Source organism: Heteronotia binoei, chromosome 1 (assembly GCF_032191835.1).
Source record: "Heteronotia binoei isolate CCM8104 ecotype False Entrance Well chromosome 1, APGP_CSIRO_Hbin_v1, whole genome shotgun sequence".
NCBI classification, from domain to species: Eukaryota; Metazoa; Chordata; class Lepidosauria; order Squamata; family Gekkonidae; genus Heteronotia; species Heteronotia binoei.
Window position 1 is genome coordinate 167,226,156 of NC_083223.1, and position 19,534 is coordinate 167,245,689.

Here is a 19,534-nt window from a genome sequence, read left to right on the forward strand (position 1 = left end):
ATGCAGTGCTAATATAAAATATATATTTAATTATGCAAAGGAAATATTAATATCATAGTAAATATTAATATCATATTTTTATATTAGCTCTGTGTTGCTGAATTGATACACAAGCCTTTTGCTTTTCAAGTTCAGCAGATGATTACTATAGTCACCATATTATTTTGGTAGTGAAAAGTTCTGGTTCTATTATTGTTATGATTAATGTGTATGGGTCCAAATGTGAATTCTTCAGACATGTTTCAACAGTGTTTCAGCCATATGGTAAATTTTACTTAAGACTATTTTTTGGTGGTAGGGGGGGAGATTTTACTGATGTACTAGATATAGCTGTGGATTAAAGCACATCTCCATTCCAAGAATACTTTTTGGTGAGATCTATACTTAAAACCTATATGGCTGAACTTGGTTTGATTGATCCCTGGTGTATATTACACCCAATGGACTCAGATGATACTTTTCTTCCATGTATCATAACTGCTTCCAGTTAGACTATTTTCTTGTTTCAACATCTCTGGTGCCCCATATCACTGCCTGTGATGTAGATGTTATTATTTATGATCATACTCCCATATCAGTAGTCCATCAGTTTCCAGACTGGGTTAGACCACGGTTCTGGCAAACTGGAAGTCCCCACCTGGTTTGTGGCATTTTAATGTATCTCTTCTTAATGATGAGAATTTTAAAAGTCAGATGATGGCTATCAGAATATTTTAACATGAATCAAGGAACAGCTAGTATCCACACTACTGAATGGAATGCTTGTACAATTTTTATTAGAGGAAGAATCATTGCACACAATTATCATAAGCAGCAGCTTAGAAACTGCTGGTAAGCTGTTGCTGAGAGAGGAGAGCCTGTTTGCCTGGGGGTGGTTACTGGCCCCACCTTCTTCTGTTGCTCTGGCTGTTGAGCCAGAGGTGGGTGGGGGCTTGAGCCTTTAAATTGCAAGGCTCCTCCTTGCCAGAGGCAGAAGTGGCTCAGCAGCATTAGAGGAAGGTGCTTGGAGCTGGGACAGAACTGCTGGTAAGGTGATTGTAGATTGCTTTTCTAAAACTGCTAGGGTTGCTGTAGGAGGGAACTGTGTGAGTGCTTGGTGCCTGCTGGAGAGGGGTTTCTGATTGCTTTTGTGTGTCTTTTGTGTAGCTGCTGTGGTGAGAGGAGAGCCTGTTTGCCTGGGGGTGGTTGCTGGCCCCACCCTCTACTGTTGCTCTGACAGTAATTTGAGCCAGAGGTGGGTGGGAGCTTGAGCCTTTAAATTGCAAGGCTCCTCCTTGCCAGAGGCAAGAGCCAAAGGCCTCTTGGTTAGGGGTCTAGCTTGGGTGTTCTGTTGGAAGGTGGGTATTTCCTCATGAGTAGTCTCAAGTGGCAGTTGGTAGAAGAATTAAAGGGAAGTCAAGATAAAGAGAATTTTGAAATGGATTGCAGCCACATGGTTGCTGAGGGAGCTGAGGCAGTGACGTGTAAAGACTGTGGGATGTTTGTATTTCAACCTGAAAGTAGCAGCATTTACACTTGCAGCAAGTGTAAGTTAGTAGCCCTGCTGGAGGGGAATATTCAGGGACTGGAAGCACGATTGTTCACACTGCAGTGTATAAGGAAGGTGAGGATTTTGACAGAATCCATGAGACGCTCTTGAAAGGACAAGAGGAGGAAGAGGAAGTGGTATCTCAGCAATTGGAAGAGAACGCAACACAGGAGGGTTCGTGGAAAAATGTAACCCGAAGGAGCAGGAAAATCAGGAGATGTTCTGAGCCTCTGCTGCTCAGCAATAGGTTCCAGGAATCAGATCTCCCCACAGTATTCTAAACCATTGGAACAAGGGCTACTTCCCCAGCTTCTGCGAAGCTTGAAGAAAGTTTGCATTTAAAAGTTTAATTAAGTTTCATATAAGGGAACAGGGAAGGGAAAGGGGGGAAAGGGACAAAAGGGTTTGAAGGGGGAGAGCAAATATTTCTCCTATTTACATATTCCATTCTTTTTAAAAAATTCATTTTTTATTTAACGATCTAAGTAACCTTACAAATTACACTTTCCATTTGTCTCTTATAACATTCTCATGTTTTGCAAGTCAATCTTTGGCATATATTTACACCATTCTTAAGATTTTTGAACTAATCAATACCACAGTCTAATTTTGAATCTTCATTTATCTTTAAATTGTCTGTTCCATCCAATAAATTTTCATAAGCACGATTTTTTTAAAAATTTAGGAGGTTTGATTGGGTCAATGCTTCTAGAGGTGATAGTCACTTTGGAGTCTTTCTATATATTATCCATTTCCATGTTGAATACATTGATCTTCTAATTTCATGCATGCTATATACATTTTTCATTGTTATATTCTGGTACCAGAGGTAAGAATGCCAACCTTTTATTAAGTCAAAACCTTCCAAAGTTAATAATCTTTTATTCTTTAGGGTAATCCATTCTCTAGCCCATAACAATGTACACGCTTTATAGCAAGTTTGCCAATCTGGCAAAGCAATGCTGCTATGTAATTTGGAATCTTGCAAAGCTTTCAGCTTGATTCGAGGTTTCTTGTTTTGCCATATGAATATGGAAATCATTTTGTTTAATTGATGAAAAAACAATTTTGGTAAGGCAATAGGTATCATTTGGAATAAAAACAATATTCTTGGTAATATATTCATTTTAACAGTTGCAATTCTTCCCATTAATGAAATTTGCAGACTTTGCCATTTCTCCAGATCATCCTTAATCTCTTTCAGCAATTTATCATAATTATCTGCTTTCAAAGTTTTAACTCCTGCCATTATGTAAATTCACAAATACTTAATTCTTTTCTCATATCCAAAGCCAGACTTGTCCTCTAATTCTTTAATCTGGTTTTGTGTCATATTTTTAACAAGAAATTTAGTTTTCTTGTAATTCACTATTAGACCCACCACCGCTCTGAATTCCTCTATTCTTCCCTTCAGTTTTTCAATCGAAGTTAACGTGACTTCTAATACAAAAACCAGGTCATCAGCAAATGCTTGCAGTTTATAAGATTCTCCTCTTATTTTAATTCATTTTATTTCTTGATCTTTTCATACTTGCTCATTTAAGTATTCCAACATCTTAATAAAAAGCAGTGGTGATAGTGGGCAACCTTGCCTTGTTCCCTTTTCAATCTTAATTTGATCCGTCAATACTCCATTAACAATAAATCTTGCCCTCTGTTCTGTGTAAATTGTTTTCCACACGCCATACCTTCCAAACATTTCAACATAAATGTCCAATTCACATTATCTAAAAAAACAAGAGCTACTTGTTTATCTGGATGTTGCTGGTAATATTAATGGAATCATAGAGTTGGAAGGGACCTCCAGGGTCATCTAGTCCAACCCCCTGCACAATGCAGGAAACTCACAAACATCTCCCCCTAAATACACAGGATCCTCTGCTGTCAGATGGCCACCTAGCCTCTGTTTCAGAACCTCCAAGGAAGTACCAATGCATTTAGTACTGTTCACACATTATTTCTCATCTGTGTTTTTGGAAAAAAATCCTGTTTGGTCTTCATTCATTGTTTTTATCAATACTTTCTTCAATCTTGAAGTCAAAATGGCCACAAATATTTTATAGTCTACATTTAACAATGGAATAGGCCTATAAATGTAATATCTTTTGGATCTGCTCCTTCTTTATGTATTATAGATATTGTTGTTTCTTTACATGAGGCTGGTATTTCTAATGTCAAAGACAGTTCATCCAGTAACTATTTATATGACAGTAGAAGAACATCTTCAAAACTTTTGTAAAATTCTGTCGGCAAACCATCTGGCCCCGGTGTCTTATTATTTTTCTGAGCCTTTATTATATTTATGATCTCTTCAGCCGTTATTCAATATCATTTGTTGTTCTTTTGAAATGTTCTCCTTCTTGGCCTGTTCAATAAATGTTTCTTGTAAAGCCTCAGAACTTTCGTGTTTTTTATATAGGTTTTCATAAAAATTTCTTACAATTTTTCCAATTTGATTATTATTGTGCTGTTCCACACTATTCTCATCTTTCAAGGGTAATATCAGTTTCTTTACTCTCTCCTTCTTTAGTCTATATGCCAACCATCTGCTCACTTTATTTGCATTTTCAAAAAAATGATTGTTTTGTCCATTTCAGCCTTTTCTCATTTTCTCCATCAATAGTAAATTGATCTGATGTTGTAAAAGTTGTATTTTAGCCTTATTCTGCATTTTCAAACTTGTTTTAAAGTCTTTTTCTTGCACATCCAATTTTTCAATCAAGGTTTTATGTTTGATTTTTTTTCTTTATTTCTCTTTGAAGGATATTGGATCACAATTCCCCTAAAGAAGGCTTTAAAAGCATCCCAGATTACATGCACTGGTGTATCTTCTACCTGGTTCTTTTCAAAGAACATTTCAATTTCCTTTTTAGCTTCCATTAAAAATGCCTCCTCTTAAAATCTACAAGTTCAGAGCCCAGATTACATGCACTGGTGTATCTTCTACCTGGTTCTTTTCAAAGAACATTTCAATTTCCTTTTTAGCTTCCATTAAAAACGCCTCCTCTTAAAATCTACAAGTTCAGAGCCCATCTAAATGTTTTACTGTAACCTTTAAGTTTCACTTGAAGTGGATTGTGATCAGCAAATGTTCTAGGCAATATCTCAGCTTCTTCCAGTTCTTTACTCAAAGTTGTTGAAAGCCAATACATATCAATTCTTGACCATGAATTGTGCACTTCTGAGTAGTAAGTAAAATCCCTTGTTTTTATATTCGTTCTCCAGCTATCAAGCAAATTTAATTCTTCCGCCAATTTTAAAAATGTCTTTGGAAGCTGATTAGGTTTTTTTCCTTTTTCCATGTTTTTTCTGATTTCCTATCCATATTTCTATCAAATACAACATTAAAGTCTCCAACCAAACAATGTTCTTGATGATCAAATTCTAATATTTTGTTATGTCAATCTGCATAAAATTTTTCAGTTCATTTGGTGCATAAATGTTCACCAATAATATATTCTTTTCAGTATAGTGGATTTCAATTATTAATATTCTTCTATCTTCTGAAGCAAAGAGAAGTCCTGATTCTATTTCCTCTTTCACATAAATTACTAAGCCTCTCTTTTTCTTTTGATGTGCAGCCATATATAGTTCCCCCAATTTTTTGTTTTGTAAGTATTTCACATCTTGGTAATATGTATTACTTGTAAACAAATTATATCCACTTGTAATTTTTTAAGTTGTAATTTAACTTTATTTCTTTTCTAGGGGGCATTTAATCCATTTATATTCATAGAAATCAAATTTATTTATTTCTTCCTCATTATTTGTTTTGTACTTTACTAGCTTGTATCTCTAGCTTTTCTTTTTGTGTTTGTACTCTTGTTTTGACTTCTTTTTCTCTTTCTGATTTGGGGGACTTTTTTTCTTCTACTTGTTGCTTCTTATTATCTCCTTCCTCCTCTTCTACAGAATCCTCTCTCTGGTGGTCTTCTCCTGCATGACACTCTAGAAAGTCTTGAGCTTTAAATATTGAAGTAATATTAAATCTCTTGTCCTGATAAATGAAAAATGCCCCTTCTGATATTAACCATTGAAATGGAATTTAAGTTTTGTTCAACCAGATTGTCAAGTTCTTATAGTCACTCCTTCTCTGTCTCACACTCCAAGGAACCTCTTTCAAAATTTTTATTTTGTTACCTTTCCAGGTTATCCCTTCCTCTCTTGTATATCTTAGAATAGCATCTCGTAGTGAGGTCCTTATAAATTTTACATGAATCCCCCTGGGAAGCTTATGTTTTCTTGTGTATGAAGAAGTGACCCTCTGGGTCCAATCTATATATTGATCAATCTCTTCAGCCAAAGATTCCATCACTATACCCAAAACCTTGCTAATTTCCTTGCTTACATCTTCCCCCTTCTCTTCCAAAATATTTTGAAATCATAAGATGTAAGTTGGTTTTTCCATTTCCAATTTCACAGTTCTTTCATCTACTTCCCTGTGTTTACTTTTCCATTCTTGTAGACTGGTGGACATAATTGCTGTTTTTCTCTCTATTTTTGCAACTTTAGTAGACATCTCCTGTGTTTGATGGTTATAAGCCATAAGCTGTCTCTGTAATTCATCCATTTTCTCATTACTTTTTTAAATCTCTGATTTAAGCTCTGCTTTAATATCTTCCAAGGCATCTTGATTCTGCTTAAACCCTGTCATCATCATAGTTTGTAATTTCTCTATAGCATCCTGATTAATTGGTGCAGTAAATGATCTAGGTTCCCCAGGTGATGTGCCTTGCCCAGGTTTTTTAATCTTTATATCCATTTTAAAATATTAGTTATCCACTTAATCAGTTCCAGAAACAGAACCTGTTTATTGGAATTTTTTACTGCCCCTAAACCTCTATTGCAACAACAGTTTTTTGGAAATATAATCTAAAAAAAGAAAAAAGAAAAACAAAAAATACATTTAGTCTCCCAGACCACCTTCAAATCAAACCAGATCAGACCACCTTAAAAAAATTTAGTACTTCCCAATCACCAAGTTGCAGTTACAAGCTGTACCTATCCACCACCCCCGACATGTCACTTCCTCCCCATAACAATTTCTTCTCCCCAACTGGCAGTTAGAACAGTGATATTCTTTCTAGAAATTTCCCTTCAAACCAACTTTCCAGCACTCTTTCCCTTAAAAGCCAACCTATATATTTTATCAAAGATTTCAGGTTTTCACGGCTGGTAACATCATTAGGGTTTGTAGAATTTTTCGGGCTCAAGTGCCGTGTTCTACTGGAGAAAGTTTTTCTTCCAGACGTTTCGTTCTTGGCTGCGGAGAACATCCTCAGTGGCGTTGCAACCGGAGCAGGCGCTCTGACCTTCTTGGCTGCTGTGCATTGAGTGAGGCCAGGGCTGCTGGAGAGCTGCTATTTCTAGGCTGGAAAGGGTGTGGTGAAAGGGCAATAGGTTTGTGGATGTGCCCATTGTTTGGTGGGGCTTCCTGGAAGGGTAGTGATAAGGAAACGGCCTCACATTATCATACCCACCTGAACAGAGAAGCTATTGAGATTTACAAACACCAGCACAACTTTAACAGAAAGGAAGAAGGCATTTCCATCCACCAATCTTGGTATCCAGCTCTGCAAAACACCCTACAGGCTATAAATTGCAGAAATTCACAGAACAACCAGTACATTCCGCAGAACAATCAGCACAGTCAACAACCATCTTCCTTTTCTTCACACCCCTTCCAACCCTCCCAGCAATTAACACAGAACAATGGTCCCATTCAACAGCCACTACCCTTCCAGGAAGCCCCACCAAACAATGGGCACATCCACAAACCTATTGCCCTTTCACCACACCCCCTCCAGCCTAGAAATAGCAGCTCTCCAGCAGCCCTGGCCTCAATCAATGCACAGCAGCTAAGAAGGTCAGAGCACCTGCTCCGGTTGCAACGCCACTGAGGATGATCTCCACAGGCGAGAACGAAACGTCTGGAAGAAAAACTTTCTCCAGTAGAACACGGCACTTGAGCCCGAAAGATTCTACAAACCCTAATAATATATATTTTATCTTCGAGATACCACCCTAAAATTAATCCAAGCCTCCCACCATAATAAGTTCCTTACGTTCCCGTTCTATTCCAACCTCCTCCTATGTCACTCTTTCTCTTCCGGTTCCACGCTCATCATTTCTTCAAGCCGCCATTAAAAGACTGCTATGCAACAAGTAAAGTTCCAATGTTCCCAAATGCAGCAAACCCTTTCTTCAGATAGAGAGGGACCACATTTTCGCTAAAAATCACCTTCAACCCCTTTCATTGCCAGAATGCTATATCCAAACATGTTTTTCATATAACTCTTTGTGCTTTAATCCGAACCTCCCTAATCATTGAGTTGCAGTCCTAGAGTGGAATTCGCTATATTTCTACCTCTCTTCCAGTTCTACCTCTCTTCCAGTTTTCCAATCTTCGTTTCTTCAGACCGCACACAAAGTTAAAATTCAAAATTGTCCAACTCTGAGCCCATTCTTTTATATAGGAAAAAACACTCTTTCAAGTCACAGAACTAATTTCATAGTCCAAATCTTCAAAAAGGGGTCGGCCACACCTCTGCTAAGAGCCTCCCCTTTCCCTTTCGATACTCCAGTTTAAACAGCACACAGACTATAATCCTCAAGCATCATCAACAGCACAGTTTCATATTTTCACCCAACTTATGTTTCTCAAGTCCTCTTTATCTTCCAATGACCTCCTCTCTCTCAACATTCCTTGAGCCTCTTCCACAACAGGTAAGTCTTATATACTTCATTTATTAATTTATTTCCATTTATTTCTGTGGTGTGATTTTATATCTTCATACAAAGTCTGCCCATAATTCCCTGAGAAAAGAATGTATAAGAAAAGCTTACTGTTTCCAGACCTTTGCTCGCCACTCCTTCAGGGTACTTGGGACACATTTGAACTGCCAATGGCATTTGCAAGCCTTGGCAGGAGAATAGCAGAGCTTGACAGAAGGACCTCCATCCCTCCACCAATTACTCCCTAAACTCTCTCAGCTATGGAGTGTCTTGTCCAATGCTCTTTTAGGGGTATTCAACTATGTGAATCCCCCTCTCAGGCTCACAATCAGAGTGTCAGCCGAGAGCCCTCAGCTGATCATTCTGTAGCACTGCACCATCTTTCTGGAGGTCCCAAAGCTTGAAGAAAGTTTCTCAGGATCCTGTGAATAAGAAGCCTGGAGCTTCTGTTCCTCAATATAGAAAGAGTAGAGTGGTGGTAATTGGAGACGCCTTGCTCAGAGGGGTGGAGTCCAAAGTGTGCTGACCAAACTTGTCATCCTGAGAGTTCTGCTGTCTGCTGTCCAGGATGTGACAGAAAGGATTGGAAGATTTATTAAGCCCACGGATTATCATCCTTTCTTGCTGATCCACTCAGGAATGAGTGATACTGCCCGACACAGCACTGAACGTATTAGAAAAAACTATGTGGCTCTGGGTCAGAAGGTGAAGGAGCTGGACGCACAGGTTGGGTCCTCGTCAGTTCTTCCAGCTGAAGGCTGTGGCTTAGGACACCAAAAAAGAATACTTCAAATAAACGACTGGCCATGTTGATGGTGTCATAAGGAAAGATTTGGATTTCTGGCCCATGGCTTATGTTCTCGAGATGGTGGTCTTCTATTGGGAGATGGTTTACAATGGTAGGAAAAAGGGTGTTTGATAACAACCTTGCTAGCCTAATGAGGGCTTTAAACTAAATTGTATGAGGGAACGAGACAATAATTCAAAGCCTTGTATGATGCCAGAAACTGGGGATAAGAACACTAAAGCTTTGCAGAATGGTGCATACACTAGGTAATGTTAACGTGCAGGTATGTATGGAAATTAAACCCTCAGGATGCATAAAACATGGATTCTGATGTCTCTACACCAGGGGTCCCCAATCCCCAGGCAGCAGACTGGTACAGGTTCGTAGCCTGTTTCCGACTGGGCCGCACAGCCCCCCCCCCCCCCCCCGCACAGCCTCACCATTCCCCGTTTATACCACTTTAAGGCTGGGGAAGGTACCATGAAGCACTTTCCAGGTCGACCTCCCCCGCCCCCTGCTGATCAGCTGATCCAATCGGCAGAGGAAACAGGGGCAAGTGATTGCTGAAACAGCTGCACTGCCGTAGGTTTCCCGGCCAATTGTATCAACTGATTGGCGGGGGGGGAGGTCAGTCTGGAAGGTGCTTCACCTTCCCTGGCCTTAAGGTGGTAAAAACAGGAGGCGGTGAGACTGTGCGGGGGCGGGCAGCAAGGCTGCGGGGCAGAGGAGGAAACAGGGGAGGAGGTACCACAAGGGGGGCAGGGGGCGCCCGCTGGCTCTGGGGCTGCGATGGGCCAGCCAGCCCTGGGGCTGGTCTCTAGAATAAAAAAGGTTGAGGGCCTCTGCTCTACACTAATGCACAGAGTATTATTTATTTATTTAATTTATATCCCGCCCTCCCCACTAAAGACAGGCTCAGGGCAGCTCACAAACAAAGGGTCGACACAAACACATTAGTGTGACCGATACAATAAACAACAATAAAAACATAAAACATAACAACAATTTAAAACATTTGCATGTGCTACTATCATAATTTCAGGCAGTGATTTAAATTCTGTTGCTTAGCTATACTCAGAGGTCTCAGGATTGCCATAATGTAGTGAAGTAGGCCATTGGTGGTGTTCTTATGGGCCAGTCCCATTGCTGCAGATGTTACCATTCATGTAAGTGCCTGGTGGAAGAGTGCTATTTTGCAGGCCCTGCAGAACTGCCAGGAGCAGCAACGGAAAAGGCCCTGGCTCTAGTTGTTTTGAGCTTTGCTTCTCTGATGCTGGAAACTGTCAACAGATTTTGAGACCCGGACCGAAGTGCTCGCTGGGGCATGTGCAGGGAAAGGCGGTCCCTAAGGTATGCAGGACTCTTGAAGCGATTCCGATACCATATCGGTAGCCAGTGCAGCGCTTTCAGCACAGGCTGGATGTGTTCCGGTAAATGAACTCCCATTAACAGCCTGGCTGCAGCATTCTGCACTAGCTGAAGTCGCCGGATTTGGGACATAGGCAGCCCCATGTAGAGAGCATTGCAGTAATCCAGTCTTGAGGTAACCGTCGCATGGATCACTGTTGCCAAGTTATCACATTCAAGAAAGGGGACCAACTGCTTTGTCATTCGTAGATGGTAAAAGGCTGACTTGGCAGTGGCAACTACTTGGGCCTCCATTGTTAAAGAAGGATGCAAGTGCACCCCTAAGCTTTTAACCTTGGGCGCCAGCATGATCTGGGCTCTGTCGAAGGTCGTAAATGGACCTCCGGTCCTGGACAGCAGCGATTCAGATACAGGACCTCCATCTTCGTCAGATTTAATTTCAGCCTGAGCCACCCTGCCACAGCTTGCAATGCTGCGGACAGATCTTCCAGGGTGGAGTCGGACTGGCCACCCATCAGCAGATAGAGCTGGGTGTCATCCGCATACTGGTGACAACCCAGCCCATACCTCTGGGTGAGGGGGTGCATGTAGATGATAAATAACATCGGAGAAAGAACCACTCCCTGTGGCACACCACATATAAGTGGGTGTTGTAGGGATAGTTTGTTTCCTAGCGCCACCCTCTGTCCCTGACTCTGGAGGAAGGAGGAAAGCCAGTTCAAGGTCAACCCTTGAATCCCAGTATCGGCGAGGCGACAGGTCAGTAGCTGATGGTCGACTGTGTTGAACGCCGCTGAGAGGTCTAACAATATCAGCACTGCTGAGCCACTTTTGCCAAGGTGCCTCTGGAGGTCATCTGTGAGGGCGACCAGAACCGTCTCCATCCCGTAACCCGGATGAAAACCAGATTGATGTGGGTTAAGCACGGAAGCATCATCCAGAAAACACTGAAGCTTCACTGCCACGGCCCTTTCACTGATCTTGCCTAAGAATGGCAAGTTAGACACTGGCTGGTAATTAGCCAATTCAGCCGGGTCCAAGGATGGGTTTTTTTTTTTTAAAGTGGGCAAACCACTGCCTCTTTTAGAGGCTGGGGGAAGTTTCCTTCAAGAAGGGACCTGTTGACAATTTCCCTTAGGGGAATCCATAGCTCCTCTCGGCCAGCTTTTATTAGCCAAGAGGGGCACAGGTCCAGCCTACAGGTGGTTGGGCGCACAGTAGAGAGTACTCTGTCAACTTCCTCTAGCCTGAGTGGAGTAAAAGAATCCAAAACTTGACTAGAAGGTGTACTCTGGGCTTCGAGTTCATTTACTGTTTCCAAGGTGGCAGAGAGGTCACGGCGGAGTGACAGGACTTTATCTAGATGTAATTTCTGAGTCTCTGGCTATTATTTTTGAGAAATCTTGGAGAACAAAGGTGTTGAAGATTGGAGGCGGGCAAATGTTGTCCCCATCTTCAAGAAGGGGAAAAAGGAGGATCCAGGTAACTACCGACCCGTCAGCTTGACGTCTATAACTGGGAAAGTTTTAGAACAAATAATCAAACAGTCAGTTCTGGAACATTTAGAAAGGATGGCTGTAATTACTAAAAGCCAGCATGGTTTTCTCAGGAACAAGTCATAACAGACTAACCTGATCTCTTTTTTTGAGAAAGTGACTACCTTGCTGGATCAGGGGAATGCTGTAGACATCGTTTATCTTGATTTTAGTAAGGCTTTTGATAAGGTTTCACATACTATCCTTGTTGACAAGTTGGTAAAATGTGGTTTGGATCCTGTTACCATTAGGTGGATCTGTAACTGGTTGACAGATCACACCCAAAGAGTGCTTGTGAATGGTTTCTCATCCTCTTGGAGAGGAGTGACAAGTGGAGTGCCTCAGGGATCTGTCCTGGGACCTGTTTTGTTCAACATCTTTATCAATGATTTGGATGAAGGAATAGAGGGAATGCTTATTAAATTTGCCGATGATACTAAATTGGGAGGGGTGCAAATACAATAGAAGACGGAAACAGAATACAGACTGATCTTGACAGGCTGGAAAACTGGACTAAAACCAATAAAATGAATTTTAACAGGGATAAATGTAAAGTTCTGCATTTAGGTAGGAAAAATCCCATGCATGGTTATAGGATGGGGGAGACTTGTCTTACAATAGTATGTGTGAAAAGGATATAGGGGTCTTAGTGGATCATATGCTGAACATGAGTCAACAGTGTGATGGGGTGGCTAAAAAGGCAAATGCAATTTTGGGCTGTATCAACAGAAGTATAGTGTCCAGATCACATGAAGTGATGTTATCGCTTTACTCTGCTCTGGTAAGACCTCACCTGGAGTATTGTGTTCAGTTTTGGGCACCATATTTTAAGAAGGATACAGACAAGCTGGAACAGGTCCAGAGGAGGGCGGCAAAGATGGTGAAGGGTCTGGAGACCAAGTCCTATGAAGAAAGGTTGAAGGAGCTGGGCATGCATAGATTCTTGCTGAACTTTTACTCATGAAAAAAAATAAAGGCAGTGATAACTAATACGAATAATAGTAAATCCCTAGATGGGTTACCTATTCAATAGTATAAAACCTTTGCAGATTTCTTAATTCCAAAATTTTATCAATTGTATAACGAGACACTTGAATCTGGTGCATTTCCATTGTTGTATATGATGTCTAAATCACTATGATTCCTAAATCCAGCAAAGTACAAATTCTTGCTCTATTTCTTTGATGAATAAAGATGCTAAGAAATTAGCTGCTAACAGGATCCAAAAGTTTTTTACAACTTTGGTACATGTAGACCAGGTATGATTTATATGAAGTAAGCAAGGATCTAATAATTTTAGGCTGGTTATTGATATGGTTGCTTTATAGTAGCAGATCTGATCAAGTTGCCATTCTCTTACGCGATGCTGAAAAATCTTTTAACAATATATATTGGAAATGTATCTTTGCTACATTGACTAAATTGGGTTTTCCTCAAAATTTTGAAGTGGATTAGAATTCTTTATCTCCCAGGTTCAGGGTGCTGACTAATAGCATATTTTCTATACCATTCCCTAAGGCTCTTTTTCTAGCAGGAGCTCCTCTGCATATTAGGCTGTCCCCCCTCCCCCCGATGTAGCAATCCTCCAAGAGCTAAGAGGGCTCTTAGTACAGGGCCTACTGTAAGCTCCAGGAGGATTGGCTACATCAGGGGGTGTGGTCTAATATGCAGAGAAGCTCCTGCTAGAAAAAGAGCCCTGCCATTCCCTCTTGAGAAGGGTACTAGACATTAGGAATGGTTACAGACCCAAACCAAAGTCCCCGCCAGACTTTGCCCAGTTTGAGAACCCTGAATTGAGGTACAAGAAAGGCCCTTACCCAAATATTCACTGAACTTCTGTTCAGTTCAAATGTTCAGCCCCACCATGAGTGCACACCATTTCCTTGAGGTGTTGGACACTGTTCCCTTGATACCCAGTTGTGCACCCCTGGAGTGTGATATAACAATGTGGCTCTGGAATATGACACAGCAATGCCCACCTGAATTGGGATGGTCTCTTTTCCACAGAAAAGAGGCAAACCCAATCAAATCTCTAGGCCCCTAGGCAGGCAGGCATGACACCAAGTCTGGTTTGGTCAGGCTTAGCAGACATTTTGGCTTTGCTGAAAGGCTAAGAGGCATCCGTTTTCTGATCCTGGTAATGGAGAGACTCAGGCCCAGAGACCAAATATTGTGGGCAAGGCTGGAATATTCCTTCACCCTTTAGTAACCTCTTTCAAGCCCTGTTCTCAAACCGTAAATAACAAAATGACACAAACACCCTTGCAACTCCTAAACAAATGGACTGGATAGTATGGTCTGTTGTCTCTCAAGGAAGACATCGAAGACACTAAGGTGAAAGGTTGCCATTTGTCTATATGGTGAATGTGTGGTATATCTCTAATCTGGTCTCACATTTCTGTAGGGAAACTATTTACTATAGAATCTCTATTTTTCTTTCATTACTACTAAAAGCCATCAAAGTGAAACAATCTTCTAAACACGTGATGAATGGACATCCATCTTGACACACAGAGAGAAATTCATCACTTTTCCTGAGCTTCAAGGGAAACTAGCCTCTGCAATAACATGGCCATAAAACCAGGGGCATAGACTTTTCAATTTCCTGGGGGGGGGGGGCTGGGGCCCAGTCAGAGACATTTGATCCAGTGACATCATAGGGAGGAGCCAGTGACATCACAGGGAGGGGCCTCCATTATCACTACCTATGAATTTATGAAGAAGCTCCCTCCCCATAAATTTAGGGAGCAACCCCCCCAATAATGCCCATGGACCGGGCCAAACCCAGAAAAAGGTGGGAGTTGGCCAGTGGTAACTCAGAGGTCTCTTGCTGTGTCCTGTTTTTGAAATTCACTTTTAGAATAGTCACTTTAAGATCTGCAAATATACATATCATGTGCATAGGACAAATTTCTAATGGTCACAAATTTGACAGTAAAAGGCAATACAGAAAAGCTTTAGGGGAACATTTCCCTTTTGGGGGGTTTGTGTGTATTTGACACCCTTCTTTTTCATTGGAAACTTGGAATCTCTTGATATGACGTAATTTACCCTAGAAAAATAGGCCATCCTACAGTCTTGAGAAGTTCCTTTCGAGAGAGTCTCTTCTCAGGAGTCCCTTCTTGAGAGGTCCCTTACCTCTTATTCACCTTCTCCCTGATTGAGCTTACACTGAAAGAATGAGGTATTGTATCACCTTCCCCCTCCCTACCTATCAGCTAACCTCTGTGATTCCTCTTGTATGCTTGAATTTATTTGATTGGATGTAACTATTAAAATCATTTCCCAATAATAAAATTCATTAACTTAACCAAGGGTTTCAGTGATCTATCTCCAGAAACACTGGCAGAATTCCCATTTACCTCACCTCTTGCATAGCCTACCATTTTGAGCTAAGAAAAATAATATTCCCCAATAAAAAAGCTGTTTGAGGTAACACCCTGCACACCTGCATCACCCAGAAGTTTTGCAAGTGTGTCACCCAATGTGTATCAGTCACTTTCAGGTGACATGGGTGCATCACGGACCCAATGTCACCCAGCAGGGGCATGCTTGTGTCACTTCTGGATGATGCCAGGGGACCCAAACTGGTTCAGTTCAGACAGTTTTTTTGCTCGGGGTTTGGTTTGGGGCCACCTGATTTGTCAGCCGCAAACTGAACCATCTGAACCAAGATATTATGCAACTGACTGTGCCTATCTTTACTAGAAGCTTGCCTTCAATAGTTAAGAGGAGGTAGCAAATGTCCCACAGCACTGACAGTCCCACTGGGCAAATATACATATTGAGAAACACCAATGTGCATCTTGAATTTTATGGTTAAAATGTGTAGAATTGATTTTATTGTATATTGTTTTTAGTATTCTATGTGGTTTTTAACCGTTGTCATCCGCCCTGAGCCCGTTAGGGGAGGGTGGGATATAAATCTGATAAAATAAAAATAAAATAAATGGACATAAAACAGGTGGTCTAACCTACCTTTTTCTCCTTTTTAAATTTATTTTTGGAACCTCTGGCTTGTGCCATTAGACAACATAATAATATAAAGGGCTTTATATACACAATTCTTTTCAAATTTAAAATTATTCTTAATGCAGATTAACTTTTATTATTTATTTTGGAACTTCAGTCTCCCATGCTTGCATTAATGAATTTGATTAATACTTTGGAGACTTGTCTGGATATTCATTTATTTGGGCAAAGTCTGAGTTGATGTCACTGGAAGACAATATATCACAGAATATATTGGACTGTGTACATTTTTGGTGGTGCCCAGCGTATTAGAATACTGATTCCTAAAGATATTATGCAACTGACTATGCTAAATTTTAACAAACTTATTGCTGATGTATCTTTAGATCTGGACAGATGAGCAACTTTAAATTTGTTTCTATAGGACAATGCAAATAGTCTCAAAATGAATATTATACCTAGGATTGTTTACGTTTTACATGCTATTCCTTTCTTTATACCTTGCAGATTTATTCATAAAATAAATATTTTGTTTGGACATTTATTTGGGCTTTGTCACCTTGGATTTATTTAAAGAGGATGCAGCATTCATTCAATTAAGGAGGATTTAGTTTTCTTGGTCTTATTTTATATTGTGAGGCATACTTGTTAACTTGTACTAATTACTGGAATCACTCCTTGCAGTTGGACTGTCCATCTTGGGCTCTTTGGATTTCTCTTTTCTGGTGCCCCTATAAATGTGGAATGCATTAGGCTGTACTCTGCCTTTAACTCTGTGTCCCAAGCACATTTATGGAACACACTTTATGCTGTACATCTGCCTGCTATATTGCTGACATTAATTATGAATCTATACACATGTCAAACTAAACAACTTGAGATGTGTATCTAATTGAATTTCTGTCCAGAGGGGAGTACGACAAGGTGTCAGAACTTGTATCTTTACTGCTGGTTCCCTATAATGTGACCAATGCTGTAATGTATTCTTACTGTGCCTTAGAGCTGCTTTGTTACTGAACCAAACTGACTCCATGTTGTAACCCTTGCTTGACCCAAAGTGCTTGAATAGTAATTAACCTTGCCCCACTGGTATCCAAAATATTTGGGGCTGTAGAATGAGTTATGTTATGTCTCTGCACATTCTCACACTGGGACCCTTTGAAGCCGAGCAGCATGGCCTTCGGAGTAGGGAGGCATCCTCTCTACTGATAGTGATGGTGAGAAGACAGATGTGCCTGTAACGGTGTGAATTGTGGCTTTGTGAGATGTTTGCTTTACGTGTATAAAATTGTGCTGGTGCTGGCTCTCGCCATCACTGTTATCTTGCCTTTTCCAGTGCTTAGTTCTCTTCAATAAAATCCTAACTTTGTAACCAAGTATGGGATCCGTTTGAAGTTCTTAAGTTCTGACATTATAACAGTGATCCCATTGTTCGTGGCTTATCTGTGCTGGAGGCTTGGCCCGATGGCGGCAAAAGTGCCAGACGACGGAGAGCCCACCACCCCAATAGAGGACCCGCCGCTCGACCCAAATGTGACGGGGGTTCGGCGCAAAATTAAGGTCCCGGCGCCTTTCTCGGTCGACGCCGCGTTCCCAGCCCCGCGAACCTGGAGCCCGCGGAAGTCCACGGCAGCAATCGACGCCGCGGAGCAGCGGTACCGAAGCATGTTGGGCGAAGGGGGAGCCGGAGACGGCGACGGCGACCAGGAGGAGGGCCCGGAGCCCCGAGGGGGAGACGACCAGATCCGGACCCTCCGCAACGACTTATTCGACTGGGTGCGGGAGATCCACGACGACGTGCATCGATCCCGCGTGACGATGGCCGAGGAGTTGCAGCAGAACCTGGGCGCGATCTACGACCAGCTCCGCACTTTGCAAACTGCGGTCCTGGGAGTCCCGATTGGAGGGCTACCACTGGGGCAACCGCCCGTAGCCCCGCCGGCTCCGCCGGCCCCAGCTCCGCAGGCTCCGGCCGCCCCGGCCCCGCCAGCTCCAGCCGCCCCGGCCCCGCCGGCTCCGGCCGCCCCGGCGCCGCCGGCTCCACCTGCCCCGGCACCACCAGCCCCGCTGGCCCCGGCTGCCCCGGCGCCGCCGGCTCTGCCCGCTCCGGGGGCCCCGGCGCCACCCGCCCCGATCCTGCCGGCTCTACCGGGCCCAGCGCCGCCGCCGGGGGCGCCGCGAGCCCCGGGGGGGGCCCAGGGTCGAGGAAGGGAGTTGAAGATTACCTTCGATGGGAATCCGGAGGACGTGGAGTATTTTACCATACAGTGCGACACGTTCTTCACCCACTGGGGTGCGGATTACCCGACCGAAGCCAGCCGAGTGTACCACATCGCGTCCCGACTGAGAGGTGCGGCCCGCAAGTGGTACGTGGGGCTTTTCATGGGGAGAAAGCCCGAACTAGCTACGGTGGCGGGGTTCCTGCACGCAATGCTCCGCCAGTATGGCGATCCTCTACGGGAGGAGAAGGCCGTCGCCGCCCTTCAGCGCATAGAGCAAGGCAACCGCTCCACTCGCGAGTATGCCACCGAGTTCCTGGGGTACTGCGCGGCAGCGAGGGGATGGAACGAGGTCATGAAATATACCGCGTTCATCAATGGTCTGAACCCGAACATCCTCAACCGCTGCTACAGTCAAGGGAGACCCGACACGTTGGTCGGATGGATCCAACTGGCCGGAGAAGTGGAGACCAACCTCCAACATGTGGGGATGCGACGGCAGCAGCTGGCGAAGAAGGCGGCAAAGCTCACACCGACTAAATCCGAAGGGAGGAAGGCCCCGGCGACCTCCACCCCGTCTCCCGCTCGCAAGTGCTTCAAATGCGGAGACCCAAATCATCTCGCTGCCAACTGCCCAGTGAAAGCGGGTTCCACCCCACCCACGGCGAAGACAACTACCCCGGGGCCGAAAAAGAAAAAGAGCGGCCGCTCGAAGGAGCCCAGCCGGGGCTCTGTCGCCACTTCCTTGGCGACTGACGAGGATTTTACCACCGACTTGGCTACAGTGGAAGAATCGACCGAGGAATCGGACGACACCGAGTCGGCGGGAAACGACAGCGACCTGCTTTAATGGGTGCCGCAAAGCAGGTCCAACAACAGCCGGCACTCCTCACGGTGAGAGCAACAGGGGGTTTACTATTTATGGCCGTTACCCTCCTCAACCCTAACCTAAAGAGATTCATGCACGCCCGAGCGCTGATCGACTCCGGGTGTAACAGGGACCTGATTACCCCCCGCCTAGTTGAGGCGTTGGGATTAGCCACCTCCCCCCTACCACAACCGATGCAGTTCCAGCAGATGGACGGGGGGCCCATGAGAGGGGAACCATGTACTTTAGAGACTCAGGCAGTCCCGGTGGGAACCGAGGAGCATTGGGGGATTGAGACTTTCGTAATTGCCCCCTCTTGCTCTTTTGACGTGGTGGTAGGCTCGTCTTGGCTCGCCCGCCACCAACCAGACATAAGGTGGGAGGAACAAATCGTCCGGTTCCCGGATTGGAGGTGTGAGCATCACCACTGGCGCCCCGAATGGGGGCCGCACGCTCCCCCCCAAAACATGCGGGCTTGCCTCACTCTAGAGGAAGTCGCCTCAATCCCCAAGGAATACCAGG

At 43.3% G+C, this 19,534-nt stretch overlaps 1 protein-coding gene across 1 annotated transcript in view; it reads right to left on the bottom strand.

Moving 5' to 3' along the window:
- SMYD3 (SET and MYND domain containing 3) overlaps window positions 1-19,534 on the bottom strand; it is a 706,638-nt gene that overhangs the window by 145,416 nt on the left and 541,688 nt on the right. The gene's annotated exons all lie outside the window — the stretch shown is intronic.